Below are 20478 nucleotides of genomic sequence, written 5' to 3'. Positions count from 1 at the left end.
TTATCTTGTTCAATTTTGATTTGAATATGGGCTATTGTCAAATCAAACTCAGAACCAAAGATTTTAGTAACGGTGTCTTACTCATGGATCTATCTGAGCATACACCATTATATTCTTTGATCTGACCAATGCTATTATCTTGCTCACATAGTTGTGGAAATCCATTTATATGGGTATCTTGATGAATTGATGTTGAGCCCATCGGCAACATTCTCATTTGTTCCATGATCTATGTTGGACATTAAGCTAGTGCTGGAAACTTTGTAGACATTGTCTTCGTGTCTCGTGCACGAGGTATATGTTAGGTGTAAGAAGTGACTTCCTCTAGTTATGTGCATCTGATGCAAGTTGTCACTGTGAATTTGAGAAAAGTTAATTTGTTTTCTTCGGAATCATCTCAAGTCAGTCATGCACGTGCGAAGTATTCTATGGTCTGAGAGATTAGCTACCTCCATTCCATATGTATCTCCTAGCACACCAAGCCACTGATTGATTTGTTCAAGGAAAAGAAGTTAAGTGCCATTCCTGAAGGTACCAGACGGAGTTGGACATGGCTTCGATATCCGTAATGATGGTTCCCAAATCAGAACTCAGTAGTGTTTTGTTGTAAGATTTATATGTGTTCACAGTTGTCTTGGGAAGTGTGTTCACGTGGGTCTTGAAATCCAGCTCATGTTTTGGAGTTGTCTTCCGTAGTTCATTTCTTGAGAATCTCGCAACGTTATCTCGTCGATTTGTGTTGCAAACTTTCTTTTCAGACATGCTGAGTCTGAAGCATTGTGTCACCAACCGGAGCTGAATCTCAGGCAGTTATAATGGTTGGAACTTTCCCAAGAATTATAATATTGGTCTCTATGTAACCCGGTAAATTGATGTTGTGGCTAACACACGTAGCCGGAAGATTTGATATCTTATCTTGTATCAGCAATCTTAGCCATCTTCCGTGAGGTTTTTGTATGACATATTTTATAAGTTGTTCCTCATGGATTCCCTTTGAGCCCGAATTCCGACCTATACTTGATGTGCTAGATATCAAGCATGATCTATAACTGGGTTGTGCTAGTACATCAAGGAGAACATTAGAAGCGGAGTGCTAAATGTCTATCGGTCGATCAACCAGATTTCGTTCCCTTGGCACAGCTAAGGTGAAATCTGAGGAAGTATTGTCTTCCTTTGCATCTGCATCCTCCATCATTGTTCATCATAGTAGTAAAATGTGTCGCCAGGATCCTAGGCACGGATGTTGGTAAACCTTGATGAATATGGAAATGCTCAAGTTCTTGAGAGCACGCTCAGACACTAGGTTATATCCTCGGTAATACTTGGAATGTGCCTTCCATTCGCCGAGTTGTTTTAAACTCTAGTTTCTTTCCAACTGAGTATGCCATTCTTTCAAATTCCTCCAACAATCATTTGTGAATCACCTTACTCTGGTATGAAGAGTTTCAATGATCTTTGGATCAAAAGTAATTCTTTTTGCCACTTAAGGGAATAACTCTATGAGTCACCTTCCTAAGGTGCCCCGTTGTGGTATGAAGGCTAACTTAATCCTCGCTACTTTGAAACCTCGCCACCATCTGTTTTAAGCCTGGATTTGTTGCCTACCAATTGAACCTTTGTCTTATGCCTCACTTACTTGTTTCCATCATGAGTGCTATGTCTCATCTCAAGGGACGTTCCTACGTCTCATTCTATGAGTTGATCTTGAGTTGCTCGATCTTCGAGGAGATCGAATCTTGCGTAGTTTCCCTGTTCTTTTGTCGTCAAGCTAGATGAAGAACTCAAGGACAAAGGTGTCAAGATCAACATGGTGTGATGAATCAACGTCCTCGAGAGGAACAAATGGATCGTGAAGATTGTGATAGTTTAGTGCCCCTCTTCCTCTTCCCGACTACGCTTGAATCTCGAGACAAGATTCTTGTTTAGTGGGGGTGAGTTGTCACAGCCCTAGAATATAGCTTGTAGTTAGTTGCATCAGTAAGCATTTATGAATGCATTCAAATCAATTGAATTCAAATTTGGATGATCTACAAATGGGGATGACCAAACTCTAATACCAAACAACATCCAAATAGGTTCAACAAGAGAAAAATCCTAGCTACTCCATATTCAAAACAAAACCCTAGCAACTCTATATGCAAAACAATTCAAAAGTGGTGGCAAATCAATGAACCAAAATGGTTTTCATAAAAGACCATCATTTTTGATAAATGTTGGAAAGAAAATATCAAGGGTGATATATATTTTAAAAATACTTTTGGCATTTTATTTTAAACTCAAAAGCCACTGAAATCAATTAATTAATTGATTTCAAATACTTCCTAGTTTTATAAAATGTTGAAAACTTCACATGGGGTTGGAAATATTCCAAATGACACCCCACAGTTGTTAGCTATCTTCTTTGAATTAGTTGGAGCCAAAACAAATAAAAACATATGCCAGGAAGAAAATAAAAACAGAAAAGGGAAAAGAGAGAGAGAAACTAACCTGTGCTCACCTGCTGGCCTAGCCCACCAAGGGGGTTTCCCCTGTCGTCTTCCTCCTCATGCCAGAAGGCACGACGCGCCCCTCGCCACCTCCTGCTTCGCGTGGAGCTCTCCCCTGCCTCCTCGCGCCAGCACGACATGCTCTACCTCTCCCTTATCTCCTCCCCTCTCTCCATTCCCCTCCTCTTCTCCCTGTTTCCTTCCTCCTCTCGCCGCTATTGCCGGTCTGCCCGAGCTCACCTCCAGCGCGTCTCCGGCCACCCCTCGCTTCCCTGTCGCGCTCCACACCTCCGCCTCGACGAGTTGCTTCTCTCCATCAACTCCTCCGAGCTCCCGAGCCCCCGCAGCGTCGCCATCATCGTCGTTTCTCCCTCCGGTCACCGGGTCCGCCGCCGTCGATTCGGCCTGCTCCGAGCCTCTCCTTCGGCGCCGATGCCACAAATGGAGCCGTCGTGAGCCCTTGAACCTTTCCCCTCTCACCCCATGCTCTTCCGTGCCCCGTAGCCTCGATCCCCACCATGGCCGACTCCGGCCACCGCCCTAGGTCGTCGCCGGCCATGCTCCGGCCACCTCCTGGCCCGTGGCTTGGTCGGAACGGATGTTGCGCTTCATCAGCTATCCGTAGAGCCAAACCGCGCCCGATTTGGTGCCGTGTAGCATCGTTTAGGTCGTCTCCGGCGAGCCCTCCGCCGCGGCTATGGTCGCCGTCGACCACCCTCCGGTGGGCGCCGACGTGGCCACCTTAACCCGCCACTAATCAGGCCTTAGAGCCACTGCCAGAGGGCCCCACGCCTGGTCAAACCCCAATTAGGGGCTGGTCAGCGCGGGGTTAGCCTGTGGGTCACTGACCAGTGGGCCCCACTGGTCAGGGTTTGACCTGGACCGGCTGGTTGACCTGCTGACCCAGGGATGACATCAGCCTGACGCAGTAATAGCTTTTCTGAATAAATTTAAATCCAGGAAATTGCTGAAACTTGTAAAAATCATAGAAATTAAAATATAACTCGGATGAAAATAATTTATATATGAAAAAGGATCAGAAAAATCCAAAGAATCTGATTATGGCATTTTAATGATGGTTTGAGGAAGTTAACAACACCAAATAGGCAAAATTATGAATAGGGTAAATTTAATAAATAGTTTGGACTTGAAATTTGATTCCTATTTGAATTCCACTTCAATTACTATGTTCAAACATTGGTCAATGCAAATCAGTACCTCAAAATACTAACTCCATGCATCTTGGAACCATTTGTTATGAGCATCAGGTCGAATCAATTATAAGGGTACTTGGAAAAATACCGGCTTGAAGTGATGTTTGAATCCTAATTCAAACCAACTTCAACTTAAGAAATGATAGCCACATTAGCCCTGCCACCTTTCATTTCATGTCTTGAGCTTGCATCATAGTGTTGCATTTCCGTGAAGTAATTGTTGTTCTTTCTTGTTTGCCGGTGTTGTTCCCTCTCGGTAAACGATGTTTCCGACGATGTGATCGTTGACATTGATGAAGACTCATTATTATCTTCAGACGTGTCAGGCAAGCAAACCCCCTTGAGCATATTGATATAAACCCACTCTCTCGCTCCTGCTCTCTTTTACTGCATCAGGACAAACACGATTCAACTCTACATGTTACCGGTAGTTGAACCCATTCCTCTGCATGACCTGATTTTGTCACAGTAAATAGTTGAAACCACTTAGCATGAGTAGCAACTGCTTGAGCCTTGTTGTGCTTACTCATCCATGCTTGTTTACAATGCCTGCTATGCTTAGAGTCGTGTCGGGTCTGATCCGTCTGGATGATGAATCAGAATGGTTGTGTTCATGTCCTACAGTGTGAGAGTAAAGGTGTGAATCTGATTTGGTAAAGGTAGCGATGAGAGGCCATGTTGGAGTACATGGTGGGTTGTCTCATTGGGACCGTCCTTAAGAACTGAGTTCCGTGTGTGTTATCCAAGACAAGATACTACCACACATTGGGATACTTAATTGACCCTCTCGTCTTATTAATCGCCTAGATCTCTGTCCAGGAGTTGCAATTAGTTTCTGGTGTTTGTAGGAAAAGTGTTAGCGGCCGTGTTTAGCTCTGCCCGACGGGGTAGGCTTCACTACGGTAGATACACAGTGGCACGGTGTACCAAGTGGCACCCGGATGGTGGGCTTGGGAACCCTGCGCACATCGTTTGGGGCCGTAGAGGAAACCTCGGCCAGACTTCCTTGCGTGTTCAGTCTCAAATAGGCGATAAACCTGGACTAGGGTCTTGTGTGGTCAACGGTCGTGGCCTACACCCATGCCAGTGCTTCCGCTTGAAGGTTGCCGAGATGCATGACGTGCATATGGTGATAAGTGGTGGGAGCGTGTGTGAAGAAGTATACCCCTGCAGGGTGATTTAATATGTTCGAATAAACGCGTCCTCGGATATGGACTACTTGGAAACATTTCGTGGTATATAGACAATTTAAATGGATACTCTAAAACATGCAAGATAAGTGTGTGAGTGCTATGGAAGGCCTTCTCGTAGGGAGACGAGAGTGGATCCATAGTGGTGTATTGAATTGGTGAATATGTGGACTCGTGTGCGCTATCCCACCTCAGAGAAAGAACTTGTAGTCGTAGTACAGGTTAGCCAAGAGTCAAAGCTGGCTTGCTGCAATCAAACCCCACAATCCTTTCATTGAAACATGATGCACATGTAGATAGTTCTGATGTAAGACTTGCTGAGTACCTGTGTACTCACGGTTGCTTTATTTATGTTTTTGCAGAGAAGACTTAGATTCATTAAAAGGTTCTACGCGATGTGTTCGATGTTGACCGGAATAGTTTGGGAATCCCAGACAGAGGTCTGGCTCCTTTGGTAGGGTCGTAGTAGCTTTTCAGGCTCTTCCAGCCACTTTTAGTAGATGTCTGTACCGAGACATGATTTGCTTCCGCTTGTTGTGTGTATGACTTGAGTGTCGGGTCACGGGACCCCTGTTTGTAATAACACACTATGTTGATTCTTATGAGTCCTTAATAAAATCTTGAGTCATAGAGTTATGTTGTGATTCCATGTTGTATCTACACATATCGTGCATATTGTGTGTATGTTATGAAATTCATTATATGTGTGGGATTCGACACCTAGTTGTGTGCCTTTAGTAGTACTCTTTATAGGGAAATGCCTCTTTGTGCTTCTATCGAGCCTTGGTAGCTTGCTACTGCTCTAGACACATTGATTGACCGACGTGTATCCTTCTTTGCTGTTGTATCTGTCCCCTCGGGGAAATGTCACGCGTTGTAATGGAGTCCTTGTAGCTTGCTACGACTCGTCTACACACGCTGTTGATCGACACCTGCCTTGCTGGGTTATGTATGCTTGTCCCTGTACGGATGTACCACTTGGGTTTATAACTAGTCATGTCGACCAGGGTTCTTGTCGTTTGAACGCTAGCGACACATTCATATACGTGAGCCAAAAGACGCAAACGGTCCCGGCCAAGGTAAGGTGGCGGCCGTGGAGTTTACCGTGCGTGAGGCGGCAAAGTGATGTGATGTGTTACAGGCTGGGTTCTTATGACCTAGGATCGGGGTCCCGACAGCAGAATACGTTCATTTTTATCATTATGAACAACAGTTATACCACCTTTGTTAGGAACACAATGAAAAGGACTTACCCATCTACTATCAACAATAGGATAAATTATACCTACCTCCAGAAGTTTTAGTACTTCAGTTCTTACCACCTCTTTCATCTTAGGATTGATACGACATTGATGATCAACGATATGTTTAGCATCCGGCTCCATATTAATCTTGTGCTGATAGAAAGTGGGGCTTATGCCCTTAAGATCATCAAGAGTATATCCAATAGCAGCCATGTGCTTATTACGAGTTTTTAGTAATCTACTTTATTCATGCTCTGAAAGTATAGCACTAATAATAACATGATATATCTTCTTTTCATCAAGATAAGCATATTTAAAAGTATCAGGTAATGTCTTAAGATAAAACTCGAGATCTCCCATGGGTGGAGGAGGATCCCCTAAAATATCAACTGGTAGGTTGTGATTAAGGATAGGTTGTTGATCAAAGAATATCTTATCTATTTAATTGTTTTCATTCATATGCATATTATTTTCAAGGTCTAGCCAATATTGTTCTAGCGAATTGATAGGAGGTACAACAATAGAAGCGAGACCAATTATTTCATCCTTATTAGGCAATTCTTTTTCATGTGGTTGTTTACTAAACTTGGAGAAATTAAACTCATGAGACATATCACCAAATCTCACTTTCACCTTCTTAGTAGCACAATTAATTTCAGCAATAACATTATTCAAGAAATGTGTGCCAAATATATGGAACAAAAATTATCTTGTTCTGAACCAAGTAGTAGGAAATCAGTGGGGTACTTGACTTTTCCACACAAGACTTCAACGTCTCTAACAATCCCATGTGGTGAAATAGTATCACGGTTTGCAAGCTTAATAGTGACATCAATATCTTCCATCACAGAGGGTGTTTTATCATGCATAATTTCTTGATATATTGTAAAAGGTATAGCACTAACAATAGCACCAATATCACTCAAGACATGATAGCAATGATCTCCAATTTGAATTGAGATGGCAGGCATGCCTACAACTGGTTTATTTTTATCAAGCTCATCTCGCTTATTTCTAATAGGTTTTGCAATTCTAACAACTTCATCATACAGGTAAATAACCTGCACAACAATGTTATCAACTAGGATATCTTTAACTATAGAAACATTAGGATCAGCATTTATTTTTTCGGAAGGTTTAGGTGTCGTAACATAACTTCTATTAACCATAGTTGTAGCCTTAGCATGTTCCCTAATCCTAACACAAAAATGAGGTTTCTCAATGTAAACAGTAGAAACAATTGAATCAACATGGTTAACCATTATTTATTCCTTCATAATTTTAACAGGTTCCTCTCATAATTTTGCAATGGGAGGATGATATTTAAACCACTTCTCCTTGGGAAGATCAACACAGGTAGCAATAGATTCCCAGAACGTAGCTACTATCTAAGAGTCAAGACCATATTTATTGCTAAACTCATGGAAAGAAGCAGTTCCCATAAAAGATTACACACAATCAAAAATAAGATTTATACCTCAATCTTTACCTTAATCGAGTTCCCAATCTTTAGAGTTGTGTTAATTCTTTCCAGAAGATCCCACTTGAATTTAATAGTCTCCTTCATATAGGAACCAGTAGCACAAGAATCGTGTAATGTTTGATTATCATGAGAGAGCCGAGCATAATTTTTTTGTATAATCAATTCTCTTGAGAGCTCATGGTTGGGTAAAGTGTGCATCAGAAATTTAAGCCTCCCCCAAGCTTGAGCAATACTTTCTCCTTCACGAGGCCAGCAATTATAAATAAAGTTCTGATCATGATGAATTAGATTCATATGATAAAACTTTTGATGAAATTCCAACTTCAAGTGATTCCAGTCCCATGATCCAATATAATCCAATAGCTTGTATCACATTAATGATTTTCCCTCCAAAGATAAAGGGGCAACTTTCTTCTTAACTTTGTCTCAGGGTAGACCTGAAAGCTTAAACAATCCAAAAATCTCATTGACATATATCAAATGATAATCATGATGAGTTGAACCGTTATAAGGATTAGCCAATAGTTTCTCTACCATACCCGAAGGAATCTCATACTAAATATTTTCAGTAGATTCAGTAGGCTGAGGAAAAACTTCCTCAACTTATTTTTGAGACGAATATGCCCCGAACAAGCCACTCAAAGGGTGTCCGGTCATAGTGAGAAGCAACGGTAAATTTCAACACGTACCAAAAATGTTTCCTTACCAATTTCCACTTACCAAAGGCGCTTCACTCCCCGACAACGGCGCCAGAAAATAGTCTTGATGACCCACAACTATAGGGGATCAATCATAGACATTTTGATAAGTAAGAGTGTCGAACCCAATGAGAAGCATGATACGTCTCCACTGTATCTGAAAGGACGTGGATGTCGCCTAGAGGGGGTGAATAGGCGTTTTAAAATAATTACGGTTTAGGCTTGAACAAATGCGGAATAAAACTAATGGTTAATTTATCAAGCACAAAACCTAAAACAACTAGGCTCACCTATGTGCACCAACAACTTATACTAAGCAAGATTAAACAACTAAGTGATAGCAAGATATATGAGAAGAAACAATATGTCAATCACAGAGTAAAGTGCATATATAAAGGGTTCGGGTAAGAGATAACCGAGGCACTTGAAGACGACGATGTATCCCGAAGTTCACACCCTTGCAGATGCTAATCTCCGTTGGAGCGGTGTGGAGGCAAAATGCTCCCCAAGATGCCACTAAGGCCAGCGTAATCTCCTCACGCCCTCGCACAATGCAAGATGTCATGATTCCACTAAGGGACCCTTGAGGGAGGTCACCGAACCCGTACAAATGGCAACCCTTGGGGGAGGTCAACGGTACCTGTACAAATTGCTCGGGGCAATCTCCACAACCTAATTGGAGACCCCGACACTTGCCCGGAGCTTTACACCACAATGATTGAGCTCTGAGACACCACCAAGCTTCTAGGACGCCAAAGCATCCTCAAAGAACAATCTCTAGGGTACTAAGTACCAAAAGGTAATAAGATTCTCAAACTTCACTTCCACGTATCACTGTGGAGAACTCAAACCTATGCACCAAATGCAATGGCAAGAACACACGAAGTGGACAAGTCCCTCACACTCAAATCCCCCACAACAACGAAAGCTATGGAGAAATATGAGAGGAAGAACAAGGATCTCACAAAGAACTCCAAGATCAAGATCCAAGGGGTTCCCCTCACATAGAGGAGAAAGTGATTGGTGGAGATGTGGATCTAGATCTCCTCTCTCTTTTCCCTCAACAACTAGCAAGAATCATTGGAGGGATTGTGAGTTAGCAAGCTCGAAGAAGGTCAATAATGGGGCAAGAACATGAGTTGAAGAGATAAAGTTCAATGGGGAAGAAGACCCCCTTTTATTGGTGGAGAAAAAACCAACCATTGTGCTTCACAGCCTTCACAGAGTGGTACTACCGCTTATTGGAGCGGTACTACCGCTCGGTAAGTTCACCAGCCATGCTGAGGCAAAAAGGATGCGCAAATAAAGTCCGGCGGAGCAGTACTACCGCTCGTGGGAGCGGTACAACCGCTCGGTAGGTTCACCAGCCATGCCGAGGCAAAAATGTCACATCCCTCACACCTTAAGCAAGTTAGCTTTGTGCTCATGCTTTCTTGCATTGCATCTAAGAAATTTTCAACAAGAACAAAGTAAGTGGTGAAGGAAAATTCAACAAACCCTAGCCACTTCTCAAATTTAAGGAAATTCAAACTTGTTAAAATCAATGAACCTAAAATGGCCTCAAGAAAAGTTCAAACTTTCTGATAAATCATGAAAGTATATAAGCAATGAAGAAAACCTTTTTCTTGACACTTTAAGCATTTTAAATAAATGCAAAAAGCTACTGGTTTCAAGTTTTAAATTTGAAACCAGAAACTTTAAACTTTCAAAGATGTTGAAAAATTTAGGAATGGTTGGAAATATTCCAACAAATATTCTAGGGTGCTCAACATAGTTTTTACAAACCATTTGGGAGCTGAAATAATTAGTAAATCAATTTCAGTATTTAAAACAGAAACAAAACAGAAAAAAATGAGAAAACCTTACCTGACGCTTACCTGGCCCGGCCCAACTGCTCCTGTCGTCTTCCTCCTCGCCAGTAGGAGCAAGAGGTGGTCGCCGCGTCGCCGTGCGCCTCCACGCAGCTCCCTGGCTGCCTGGCCGCCGCCTCGCGCTGGCAAGCACGGGGATAACCTCCCCGAGGCCGTCCCTATCCATTCCCCAGCTCCAGCTCCCCCCTCCTCTTGGATCTCTCCTCCCTCCTTCTGCCGCCATTGCTACGAGCTCGAGCTCGAGCCGTCGCGCCTCTAGCCACAGGAACCTCCCTCCGAGTAGTCCAGTAGTTTCGCCTCGTCGAGCTGGTCTTCCCTGCAGAAGCCGATGTCTCCCCGAGCTCTGCAACGCCCCCAACGCCATCGTCTTCCACCTCCGGCCGCCGGCAAATCGACGGTGAAACGCCGGCAACAACCCTTCCCCGAGCCGTCTAAGCCCTGCTCTGCACTCCCCGTGAGTATGCGGTCATTTCCCCTCTCTTTCCCCTCGGATCCGAGCCCCCTAGCCACTGGACCATCGAACCCGTACTCCGGCAGCCGCCCGGCTCGTCGCCGGCTTACTCCGGCCACCTATAGCTCTCCCTGAGGCCAGCAATGGATGTGCTCGAGCCTGGAGATCACTCCAGTGCTCTCAACATCTTGTTCCGAGCACCACAACATGTTCTGGCGTGTCGCCGGCGAGGTTCTGCCGCGGATCTGGTCGCCGCCGGCCAGGCTCTGGCGAGGGCCGACGTGGCCAGTCTAATCCAGAAGTTTTAAGCTTAATCTCTCGCTGACAGTGGGCCCAAGGCCAATTCAAACTCAGTTAGGGGCTGGTCAACGCGGGATTAACCCCTGAGAGGCTGACCAGTGGGTCCCCCGTGTCAGGTTTGACCTGAGCAGGTCGGTTGACCTGCTGATGTTAGGATGACGCAATAAAGGGATTTTCCAGTATAGAAATAATTCCAGAAATGTTTAAAACTTCTAAAATTCATAGAAATTAATCTGTAACTCCAATGAAAATAATTTATATATGAAGAAGTATCAGAAAAATTCAAGGAATCTGAATATGTAATTTTCAAATATGTTTGAAAATGTTACAGAACCCAAACATGTAGATTAATGAATAAGTCAATTCTTATAAATACTTTATAAATGGAATATGGAAAATATTTGATTTTCACTATGATTGACATGATCAAATACTGTCCTAATTACAAACCACCAACTTAACATGTCATCACATGCATGTTAACATCAAGTTGATCTGAGCATCAGGTCGAATCAATTAAAATGGTATCCGAGAATACCTCGTTTGAAGTGATATTTGAATTTGATTCAAATCAACTTCAAACCTAATACATGCTAGCTATATTAGTTTATCACCTTGCATTCTCATGCCATGCTCATGCATCATCTTGATTGCATATGTTTGTTATTGATGTTGTCATTCCTTTCGGTAGGCTCCGCTCCCCCGGATTCCACCGAATATCCGTCTGACGGATATTGTCACTCCTCTGAGCAACAAGGCAAGCAACCATTTTGATCATCCCGATAAATCTCATGTTCTTGCTCCTGCACTTACTTATTGCATTAGGATCAAATGCTTCAACTGATTTTTCCACGCTAGTTGAACCCACTTCCTTTGCATGACCTATCCTTGCCAAAGTAAATAGCCGAACCTTGCAACCTAGCATACCTGGTAGTTGCTTGAGCCATGATGTGCCTTATCCTGCTATGCATGCTATGCTTAGAGTTGTGTATGGTCTGTCATCTGGGAGATGAGCAGAATTGTGAGAATGTGTTCGGTAAGCAAAGGCTGTGTGTTGAACCTGAATTGGTAAAGGTACCGGTGAAAGGCTGTGTAGGAGTACATGGCGGGTTGTTTCATTGGAACCGTCCTTAGGAACTGAGTTCCGTGTATGTAATCCAAGACTAGATACTACCACATGTTGGGCCCTGAAATATGACCCCGCTCGACCTATTAATCGCTTAGTACTCGGTCCAGGAGTTGCAAGTAGTTTCTGGTGTTTATAGTCATGCTGGAGGCCGTGCATGGTGCTGACCTGAGAGGTGGGATGTGATGCGGTAGGCAGTGGCACGGTGTACCAAGTGGCACCCGGATTGTGGGCTTGGGAACCCTGCGCACATCGTTTGAGGCCGTGGCAGAAACCTCAGCCGGACTTCCGTACGGGTTACTCTCAGATAGGCGATAAACCTGGACTAGGTACTAGTGTGGTTAACGGTCATGGCCGACTCCCTCGCTAGGCTTCCGCTTGAAGGTTGCCAAGGTGCATGACGTGCACATGGCGATAAGTGGCGAGAGCGTGTGTGACGAAGTACACCCCTGCAGGGTTATGATCTATTCGAATAGCCTCGTCCGCGGATATGGACTACTTGGAGACATATGTTGTTCATAGATAACTTCAATGGCTACTCATAAAATTGTCAAGATAAGCGTGAGTGTCGTGGACGGCAATTCCGTATGGAGACGGAATGATTCCACGATGGTGTATTGTTGTGGTGTTAGTGGACTCGTGTGCGAGAAATCAAGTTGTCAAAATTATTTTAAAATCAAGTTGTCTAGCCACGAGTCAAATGCTGGCTTCCCGCATGAAACCCCACAACACCTTTTGATACATTGCATGAGTAGATAGTTATCCTAAAGTCTTGCTGAGTACCTTCGTACTCATCTTTGCTTAATAAATGTTGCAGAGGTTGCTAATGACCCTAATGGAGGGTTCTTCGTAGACATCGACGACGATGAGTAGCTGGTGTCCCAGCTACGATCTGGCCCTACGTTGGGTCTGTAGTATAGTCAGGCTATGTGCCTTCTAGTTGCACCTGTCTGTACTCAGACAGTTTTAAACTCTTCCGCTGGCTTGTAACTGAATGACTGCTATTATGGGTCGTGAGACCCTTAATGTGTAATATTATGTGTGTGGCTCTTCCGAGCCTCTTAAATAAACTTTGTATGTTTATGGTTATGTTGTGATGCCATCGATGTATCTATACATATCGGTATGCCATGCATACGTGTGTCGTAATTGATATGTATGGGGTTCGATTACCTAGTCGTGAACTTTAGTAGCACTCCTTACAAGGAAATGCCCCTTTGTGATCCAGCGAGCCTTGGTAGTTCGCTACTGCTCCGGACACTTTGGTTGACCGACATGTGTCCTTCTTAGCTGCTGTGTCTGTCCCCTTTGGGGAAATGTCACGCGATGTAATGCAGTCCTTGTAGCTTGCTACGACTCGTCTACACTCGCTGGTGACCGACACCTGCTTTGTTGGGTCATGTATGCCTGTCCTTGTGCGGTACTGCCACTTTGGTTTGTGACTAGACTTGTCGATCCGGGTTCTTTGACATTGGAATGCTAGTGACACTATTGCATACGTGAGTCAAAAGACGCAAATGGTCCCGGCTAAGGTAAGGCTGCAGCCGTGGAGTTAACCATGCGTGAGACCGCAAAGAGATGCGATGTGTTACAGGCTGGATTCCTATGACCTAGGATCGGGGTCCCGACAAAAAAAGGATGCGCAAATAAAGTCCGATGGCACAGTATTACCGCTCCTCAGAGCGGTACTAACGCTCGGCACAAGTGGTACTAGTGCTCGTCACAAAAACTGCCTTAACTTTCGCATACGGACTCCGAATTCAACGAAACCAAGTTTGTTGGAAAGCTAAAGACATGGGATAACACAATCTTGATAGAAATATCAATAAGAATCAAGTGAGAAAAGGCCCATAAGAAAATGGTGAGAACCCTTCCTCGAATAAGACCGGTAAAAACTCCCAACATCGAAAACATCATAGAAGATGCATATGGACTCTGTTTTCGATGAACTCGAGCTTGTCATGAAGATGACCATAAGCTCTAAAACTCACAAAGAGAAACACCAAACAAGAACCAAGAAGTATGATGCAAGCATGCAAATGGTTTGAGCTCTCAACGAACGATACGATCAAGGTACTCACTTGAAATCCCCCTTGACAGTACGTCAATCTATCCTAATACAGAAAACCTATCAAGGGCAAACCTATACCTTGCACATCGTCATCTTAGCTAGTTGACGATGATCTTGGCTTCCTCAAGATGGACCACCTTTCTTGATTGCGGTGGCTTGATGAAGACTAGTTGATCGCTCCCGCATATACACTATGGGTGAGCCGCTCTTCAACATATCTTCACAAGTCCATTACCACCACAATGGACGGCAAGCTTCAAGCATGATATCTTCGTGATGATCCACTTGAACTTGCACACCGCAATCTTGATGACGATCACCACTTGACGACATCCTCCATGGGTTATATGAGATTTTCCTCTTGACGCAAGCCCATGGAAACACACCTAACCCCACATAGAACTCTCACAAAGACCATGGGTTAGTACACAAACACGTAATGGATAATGCTTACCATACCACGGGATCACTTGATCCCTCTCGGTACATCTTGTACGCTTTGTGTGTTCATCGTCTTGATTTACTCTTTGTCTGACGATCTTGATCAACCTTGTGTCTCTATGACCATTCTTTGGATAATACCTTGAATACCACCTTGGTCATCATAAAAAATCCTTGAACCCAACAGATGGACTTCAGGAAGTTCCTATGGACAAATCCTATAAATATAACTTAAGGCAACCATTAGTCCATAGGAATTGTCATCAATTACAAAAACCACATATGGAGTGATATACTCTAACAATCTCCCCCATTTTGGTAATTGATGACAACCACTTCAAGAGAGTTTATATAAGGAAATAAGCATAACCAAGCGCACACATACAAAGCAATAATACATGTGTGCAAGATGTAAATGCTTACGCAATAAAAGAAAACCCCTCTAAACATATCCAAAGTAAACTCTCTAAACTTCTCCCCCATTGGCATCAATTGCCAAAATGGATGAAAAGTTTTTGGAAAGCCAATATAGTAGGTGGTCCTCCAAAAAGTGTGTACTTCTCAGCAAATGAGTAAAAAGAAATACACAAATACAATGATTAGTAGTTGGAGGAAAACAAACTATATTCAGGACCCAATGGTTGCAGAAACAAGGATCGTATGGCACAAAGACATACAAAAATGAAGCAAGCAATCAAAAGATACCATATGGAACAAACAATCACATGGTCCTTCGAACCACATGAATAAAAGATATTATGATAAAGGCAAAGGAGTGTTTTATCAAAACTAGATAAGCTCCCCATGATTTATCAAAATAGGATCGTTGCTCCCCCAAAATTAATAAAAAAAACACAACGAGTGCAAGAAGATAGATGAGACAATAAGCATATCACTTGCACAAAACAAATGGTTGAGCAACATGTAAAAGAAGCAACTTAAGATAGGCTCAACCAAAATAATGTGTGTGAGTCATGGCAAAGCACTTGAGAAGACTAAGATACAGACGAGCATTACTAATCAACATAGTCTTGATGAAATGAGAAACAAAGTGCAACACATATCCTTCCCACACACACACTACTAGAAAATGGGTTCACAAGCTTACTAAAAAACAAATTGAGAACCAACGCTTGTGACAGCCCATGGTGAAGATAGGAAATAATAACCTTGTCAGGAGGAAGGATACCAAACGAAATGGCAAAACCCTCATCAAGACAAGCATGAGGAAAAATAATCTTAACCACCAAAGAGTGCATCAAGATGCAAGAATATAAGATACACACTCAAGACAAATCCTTTCACGAAGCCACCAAAAACTGAAAAAGGAAGTGCAACGATGGACGTGAAAGAAAAGAGGATATCAATTAGAGATGTAACTTCTCTCATGTGTAAAATATTATAAGTAGAAGACAATCATGATGATATATATCCACAAAGAAGGATGTACACACGAAATGGTTACAAGAAGGAACAAACAAGATATCCAAAAGGAGGTCATAAATATATCAATAAGGTCTTTGCTTGGAAGCATAGCACATGGCTAATATTTTCTTATTGTACAATATGAACTTCCAACATACGAATATCAAAGACATCCAACTAGCAATAAGACATCATCGTTTGGATGCTTTCAGAAAGGAAACAAGTACCACAAGAACAAATCAAGAGATTCATGCCAAGATGCAACCTGGAGAGAGAGAGACAGAACCACGAGAGGAGGGTATAACCCCTCGCGGTCCCGACGGCGCGGTAGTACCGCACGTCATCACGGTAGTACCGCCTGGCCAGCGGTTGTAAAATTTTACTCCCGCTCGCTGGGCGGTAGTACCGTTCGTCCAGCGGCAGCAGAAAAATATTGTCCTGCTGGATGCGATAGTACCATGTCGGTGCTGCTACTACATGAGTGCAACAGTAACACATCTCCACCGGTAGTACCGTGGCTACCCACGGTAGTACCGCTCAGCCAAGAGAAGACATGTTCGGGCCTTCCAAGGAATGTATGCATGAAGTAGATCCTGTTACCGAGACATCATTGGATTGATGTAGTAGATGGTTGTTTGTTGACCATCCTAACTTGGCTCTATTAAGCACACGGTGTCAACACCTTCCTTGTAGGTGAGCCAAGCATCCAATGCATCTCCAATTGTTCCTAGAACAACAAACAAGCAAAATGGTGCCCAAACTCATTGGGAACCCAAGAGTTAGAAAACCAAAAATACATAGGACAAACTCCACATAAATATGTGCATATAGATATGAAATTGAATTTCATGCACACTTTAGCCAATTTATGACAAGGTGGAGTTTCCCCTATATATCGGGTCATGGAAAGGAAGCATGCAAAATAAGCTATATATAGTAAATATGCATGCTCAAGGCTTTCAGGAATCAACTAAACACAAAGTTGATAAGTCACCAAAAGACAAGGTATCAAGTGATAATAATATCCCAAACAAAAACTATCACTTGAAAGATATAAACTGAAAGATACCTCAAGGAATGAGATATCCATTGACACATGCCAAATAAAAGGAAACAAGATACCAATTGAAGGAAAACAAAGACGAGGTATCTAGTTTCCGAAAGAGAGCTAGGTTCCAAACAAACCAAACCCTCGACAAATTTTCATGATGGCACAAAGCATCATAAAGATCAAGACTTGCCTCCCATCAACACACTTGATGGGGATCAAAAGATTTTATGATGGACGAATAAAGAGAGTGTTCTAAAGGAAATAGGATAGCTCCCCCAAGGGATGTGTGTTATATAGAATTTTCATTTAAATACAAAATGCACAAGATGGGATCATCACTTTCTCTATATCTATAAAAACACTAGACATGTTAAAATAGATCCACAAGAGGTAAGGAAGACAAACGAAACACAAAATCCAATGTAAAGACGATTAGCAATTTCTACCACATACCAATTGTCAAGGACAAGAAGTATTTTGGAAATAATACTCATTGGTAGATCGCACATATATCCAACATCATATTTTACCCCTAAAATGCAAGCAAATGACACTTGTAGAGATAACATGCCACCTAGGAACAAGATAATTTACAATATCAACACTAAGTGGCAATACCTCAAATGTAGACATTTTCTAGGCTTGTAATATGCACATAGAATATTACTCCCCCATAATGTGATAACCCAACAATATTAACAAGTGGAAAATTAAAACCAACAAGAGATAATTAATGGACCTTATAGAATTTGAATTTCTCATGAGTAAGACATACCACATAGAAACTAGATAATCTTGAAATATCAATACGAAGTGGTATTCCCCATGTATACACATTTATAGGATTGTGAGGTGTGCAAAGCACATCACTCCCCCACAATCGGATAATCCATTAATCTCTCACAAGAGCCAACAAAGATACAAACAAGATGCAAAAAGGGTCAATACAAGACTCACATGTACATGATGTGCAAACCAACATACACATACTCGATTACTCAAGATAAGCAAGTTGGAAGCACAACATATACAAACACATGCAAGGTACAAAACCACAACATGCAAAGGGGCAAGTAACTAACAATGTAAACAGCTTAAGTACAAGTTACCATAAGGAGACACATTGGATATAAGATAGAAACTCGATAATCCAAATGACTTGGCTTGAGATAATATGAATGATGAAGACCCCTTAATTCTTCATTATGCATCCAAGTCTCCAGTGTCCTCCACAATCACCTATTCATCAAGTTTGAGGTTGTTGGTCCCCAACCATGTTGGGTCCTAAGAGGTTAGTCACAATAGGCTTGGCAACCCAAATGGTACTTTTCTTGACACCACTTTGAGTACCAACAAACTTGGCAAACACATTGCCAACCTTATCCTTCCCAAGAGAATAGATATCATCAATAATGATTGGGTTGGATAAATTACCTCTCGTGCAAGAAGAAGCAAAGTGACCCTTCTCACGACATAAGTAGCAACATCTACCCTTTAATTTCTTCCCTATTGATTTCTCAACATGAGGAGTGTTGTCTTGGGTCTTCTTGGGAAGAGGCCTTTCTTCAACTTGTAGTTGAGTATGTGATTGAACTTGTGGCCGCTTCCCTTGTTGACTGTGACTTTGGGGCTTCTTCTTTAGTGGGGAAGATCTAACATGGTGCCCTTCAATTTTGCACTTGAAGCAAATAATCTTGGCCGAATTCTTGACTTGTTCTTGGCCCTTCTTCTTGAAGTTTTTGGACTTCTCCTTCTTGTTGGAGTTGAATCCAAGTCCACCTTTGTCATTCGGGGATTTTTGCCCACACAATACATTGTTGAGTGTGGACATCCCTTCATGACTCTTTTCCAAGTCTTTCTTCAAAGAAGTGACTTGGGCCTTGAGCTCTTTGATTTCCTCTACATGGTTAGTATCAACACAAGTACTAGAGGAAGTATAAGCTTCATTGTTAGAGCAACAAGGCAAGGAAAGTAATTCATCACAAGAGGTAGCAACATTATGATTAGAAGAATTACGAGGACTAGCACATGGCAATATAGCATTTTGACTAGAAGTAGTGCCACTGTCCACATGAGGCTCACTTGATGTTACCTTGGTAGTAATAGCCTCATGAGATAATTTAGCACATTATGGGATGCTAGAAGATCATCATGAGAGCTTGTGAGCATTACATGACTTTCTTCCAATTTCCCATAATTTCTAGATAGCAACTCAAGTTGAGCCCTTAGCTCAACATTCTCCTTTAAAATGGATGCTTCACAAGAAGTAGAGTTAGTAGCACAAGCCTCATCATTAGAAATAAGAGGGTAAGGCAACTTGGCAAGCTCTTTAGCATATGAAGCTTCAATTTGAGCATGAGACTCGGTGAGTTCGATGAGCGAACTCTTAATAGCCCTTGAGCCATTTTCGAGGTGCTCATAGTCCTCACGGAGTTTAGCATGTGCAAATTCAAGCTTATCATTTTTAGTTCTAAAATCATTAGCCACCTCGAGAGCTCTATCATGAGATTCCTTTAATCTAGATAATTCGAGAGCAAAGGTCTCCTCAAGAGATTCCTTGGTGGTTTGTTCATTTTCAAGAGCTTGAGATAGCTTCGCGGTCTCATTAGCGTAATCACGCTCATGACCTTACATTATCTCAATGGTGGCCTCATGCAAATCAAGATGAGCTTCCAACTCCTCAATATATTTCTTGCCCTCAGTGGCAATAGACATGATTTCCATGAAGTTAGAACAAGAAAGTTTATTCTTATAAAGAGATTTCAAAATCATTTCTCCCTTAATTTTTAAGGATGCAATATCATCACTCTCTTCATCTTTATCCTCATCCTCATTATCATCAAGATGATCATCATGAGATTTATTGGGATCCAAAGTAGGAGATACCTTTGAAGCATTAGCCATAAAGCAAAAGTGAGAAACAATAGATGATGACGTGGGATCCCTTGAAGCATCATTTAAGGCCACATCTTGTTCCATGGAGTGATGGATTTCCTCTACATTATTAGCACAACAACTCGAGGAAATAGATACATTTTATCATGGAAACAAGATATAGAAAGCATATCATCATGAGATTTAGTCGAGCAGTTTTTACATGATATGCACGGACTATCAACACAAGCATGTAAAACATTTAGAGTGCTCAAAGTGTTAACGCCCAAAGATGAAGCATTGCGACAATATAGTGATGAAGTATCATCAATAATAAGCCCACTATCATGATTGCAATGATCTCCAATACTCACCATATCATTACCTTGTGGCAATCCACATGTAGGTGAAGTAGATGAAGTTGAGAAGACCACACGACCGGAGGTGGAGGGATAACAATCATTCCCACAAATCTTGGATGTACCATATTTATCTTGAAGCTTTGTCCACAACTCATGAGTGATAACCCACAAGTATAGGGGATCAATTGTAG

This window comes from Hordeum vulgare, chromosome 3H, assembly GCF_904849725.1.
Source record: "Hordeum vulgare subsp. vulgare chromosome 3H, MorexV3_pseudomolecules_assembly, whole genome shotgun sequence".
Classification (NCBI taxonomy): Eukaryota; Viridiplantae; Streptophyta; class Magnoliopsida; order Poales; family Poaceae; genus Hordeum; species Hordeum vulgare.
This window is presented reverse-complemented; position numbering follows the sequence as displayed.